Source organism: Galeopterus variegatus, unplaced genomic scaffold (genome assembly GCF_000696425.1).
Source record: "Galeopterus variegatus unplaced genomic scaffold, G_variegatus-3.0.2 Scaffold2925, whole genome shotgun sequence".
Taxonomy (NCBI): domain Eukaryota; kingdom Metazoa; phylum Chordata; class Mammalia; order Dermoptera; family Cynocephalidae; genus Galeopterus; species Galeopterus variegatus.
Window position 1 is genome coordinate 159054 of NW_007729036.1, and position 4394 is coordinate 163447.

Here is a 4394-nt window from a genome sequence, read left to right on the forward strand (position 1 = left end):
AGGAAGAAGAAGATGAAACTCTGGCCTAAGTTTACTAATCAGAGCATTCATAATAAATGCTTCAGTACCACTTCTGAAAGATTTGCATGTTTCTCTATCACAGACATATTGTTCAAATTTTATTAGAAGAAATTATTCTGGTATCCTATTGAAATTATTGAATTTTGGGGTAATTATCTTAAGCCCCTTGATTTTACTGCTGAGGGAACTAAGGCCCAGAAAGTTTGAATAACTTGCCTTTGACATTAACAGAGATAGGCTTCTGTTTGTAGAAGTTAGAACCTCTTCTAATATTTAATTTTCGGCATGTGTTTCAAAAATGACAGTTGGATATGGTTGAGAGCTTAGTTGTTAAAGCTGGGAAGCAACTTATGACACATGTTTAATCAAACGAAATTCTTTTTCCCAGCTCATGCCATGTTAACAACTTGCAAAAATGTGTTCACCTTCCTTCTTTCCTCATAAAAGGGGATACAAGCTACTTTAAAACCTGGGTTTTGAAGAAGGAAATGTAGAGTATAAATCTAGTTTAGCTGGATTTATTCAGGAATTTGTCAGACTGAATATGAACTTTCTGGAGTGTAAGTGTAACAAAAATGAGGCCATTAGTGATCTATCTCAGTTTCATCCCAGACTGGTTCCAGAATGAGAAGAAAATTGATTTTCTCTTATTCTTACGTAATGAAGTAGTTGACTAAATACAGAGGGGCAGCTTTAATGATAGTTCTGTTGCAATACTGCTTAATAACAAAACAACTACTAGTCAAAAAAATATCAGCACAAAGAAATTCTCTATTCTGTATAGCAAAATGTTTGCCAAACTTCTACCAATGAACCATGTCTGAAAACTTGATAATTGAGAAACATTTCTAATCAGTCTTTGAAGTTTGTAGCAACAAGATATAATGTATCTACCACCATTCTTTCTGTTTAGGCCCCAATAGGAGATGTGTATAAATGTTACAATTTTGTATAACTCCAGGATAAACATCCAATGATATTTTCACCTTTTTCTCTAATAAAATAGAATAATGAACCCCCCAACCCAAATATAATAGTTATATTTATGTGTTCTGTTATTTGTTGAACAAAGTGCTTTATAGATAATATCTAGGAACAAGTGATCACTTTTCTTATTTTATGTAATGAAATAACTTAAATACAAAAGTCTTTAAGGACCTATTCAAAGTTACACAAAGGTTGGGAAAAACTGTATGACAATAATCCTATCTGTAGGTCAGATTTGTACCCTACTTACTTTCAATAATCAAAACAGTGCCCATTACTTGTATTATTTTACTACATGCAAATGTCTTGTTTTAGAATCAAAGAATGCCACACTTACATGAGACCAGGAATGCCTGGACTACCTATTCAAAAGCTTTCATCTTAGGGCTGGCCCGTGGCTCACTTGGGAGAGTGTGGAGCTGACAACACCAAGTCAAGGGTTAAGATCCCCTTACCCGTCATCTTTAAAAAAACCCCCAAAACCCAAAACCCAAAACCAAAACCTTTCATCTTCAGTCTTGATGGAGACATTATGTTGTCAGGAGGTTTCATCATCTCCTGCCACTAGATGGTGCTTGTCATTGAAACAAAGGTTCTTCCTCCTATCTGTTTTCTAAATTAGATGCCTATTAGGACCTTGGATGATAGGAAAGAAAGTTGACTGATAAGCTAAATAGTGGGTGGGTATTCTAGAAGGTCATTTAGCACAGAGGGTTATTGATAAAGAGTAAACAAATCATTATCAGTAAAGATTACTTATACTGTTTTTTAAAATTCCATCAATTTTTCTGTTTGTTCTTGTCACCATGCAGTGTGAACCCCAAGACAAAACGAACGATTAAATCTTTCTTTGGGCTTATGAGGATCAAGGGACATAACACAAGTTTTAGGATAGTTGAAAAAAAAAAACCTCAGGATTCATTGCTGTCACCCGGAAAAGAACAGCAAAGGTGACCACATGCAGAGTTAACAAGAAAAGTTAATAAAGAACCTTTCAAAGGAAAAACACATGTACCTCAATTACTGGACAGCAGTAAATAGAAAAGGAAATGGGACAGGTTCTTTTAATTGTGGGATAGCAAACATCAAGTAATGAGAATGATAACAGGGGTTGTTGGCTTTTTGCCAAAGACAACTTTTTTTCTCATTACTTTAAAACACACACCAAATCTCATCATCTAGTACTCTCATTCTCTCCCTGTCTCCCTCCTCAACACACCAACTTTATACCTCTTTCAGGATAAAATTTTGCCAATCTTGATAGTGAAATGCCTCCAATGGTTACCTATTTGTGTGAAGGACAGTGTGACATATTTTGCAGCAGAATGCCTGGAAAATGTGTTTCTTGGACTTTTCCTTTCTTACACATTCACCAAAGCTGACTGTTCATGGCTGGCTCATGATTATAATGAGAAATTGCCAGCTATGTTGAAATACATAATCCACAGTGTGAAAAACTGCTGAACAGCAGTGACAAATTCTTAATACAAAAGTGACTCCCCTTTGACTGAGAGCTTACTTTGGGGTTGCTGATTCTTGTTAATGGCATGTTCAGGGAGTAGTAATTAATTTTAACATTAGTCTAGAAACAAAATTTAATTACTTAGGCAAAAGATTTAAAGCTAAGTTTCTGTTTTATCTTTGGTTTTGGATTTCCCATGTCACTGCAGTGGGTCATGTAGAATCTGTGAACACATATGAGTGTGTGAGCCAGATGTGATGACAGGCAAACACATGACATTAGTACGTTTTAATTTCATATATTAGCTTGCGGTGATTCCTAGTGCCTTCTGAGCATTGAATAAGGATTTCAAACATACACACTTTTTAAAAGATGCATGCTCTATACTTGCTCCCAAGCACTGTTGAGGCACCACGGATCTCTTCCAGTTTTAAATACTGGAAAGAAAAGCCTCCGCCCTCAAATTATTTACCCCAACCCCCATTTTTCCCCCCCTTGGAGGTCTTACTAACTATAGCTTTGTACTGAGGAAAGATTGGGAACCAAGGACAGTCAGTATATAAAATTATTTCTCTTGGGCTTTATGTGTTTTGGTGGCTACTGTTGAAAATGCAGTTTGATCAGTGGATTCCACACATAAATTATAAATAATATGTATTAATAGTAAATGCATATAACTTGCATCATATACTGTATGGCTCAAATTCATTAAGTGGCTTCTCTCTAGCAGTACTCAGAATATTAGGTGGTGTCTATGCTGACAGTCTGTCCATATCTTAATGGTTTACTTAACTAATCATAATGGTACTGTGTCATTGATATATTATTATTATTTGCTTGGCAAAGGGTACTTTAACCTCATTAATTAGACTTCGGAACAGCGTAAATACAAATAATGACGTTGCACGATTAAGAAACCTCTTCCGACGGCTAAGGGTGTTTTCCTGACTCCCAAGGAAGACAGAAGCCACATGAGTGACGTAAACGGAGGACAAGGTTGAGAACTGTGCTCTCCTCAGACATACTTTGCTAAAGGTGAAAGACTTAATATTGTACGCTGGCAGCGTTCTAACTATACACCTCAAGTTTTATAAAGCCGCGTCAAGAGTGATCAGGGCTGGGAAATGCTTGCAACTTCAGGTTTGCATGGGAGCATAAGCTCTCCCCAGAGGGGAACTCTTGTGAATAGGACAAAAAGCTGGCCCTAGCAGTCCGCTCAGGGCGTGAGAGGGCAGGAACCTAAGAAGCGAGGGCGGCCGGTCCGGAGCCGGGTCCACGGCCAGCCCCGGGAGGGCGCAACGCGCAGAGCCGGAGCCCTCGGGGGAGGCGGCGCGGCCAGAGGCCACTCCCCGTCGCCGCAGATGCCCGGGCTGCTGACGCCGAACGGCGGCCCAGAGCGGTGGGGGCAGGCCGGGCGGCGGGCTCGCGCTCCCGGCACAGCCACCGCCGCGGCCACCCTTCCTGAGCCCCAGTTCCCCGGCTCTCTCCCAAGGGGCGCCCGGGCTGGGCACCACTGCTGCAGTGTTAGTTACCGGTAGTTACATCGGAGATCCCCATAAATATGCTGCAGGAGCTGCAGGAGGCAAAGTAGAGTAGACGCCCGCGCTCTCACACACTCAGTGGCGGCGCACCACGCGGGCAGTGTAGACGTCTCCCCCGCACCACCTTCTCCCCCTTCCTCGCGGGCCGATCCGTTCAGGTTCCAGTCGTGCCTGCCCCGAAGACCCTCCCGCCCCAGCGTCCTCGCCCCGCTCTCCCGCTCTCGCCTCCCTCCGCCCCGGAGCGCGTACCCACCCGGGCGGCAAAGTTGTGACTACTTGGGCGCGGGTGGCTCGCGCCCCACTCGCTTCGCGCCTCGCGCAGACAACTTCCCGCGGCTCGGCCCCGCCGCGCCCCGGGCCCCCAGCCGCCAATCCCGGCGGCG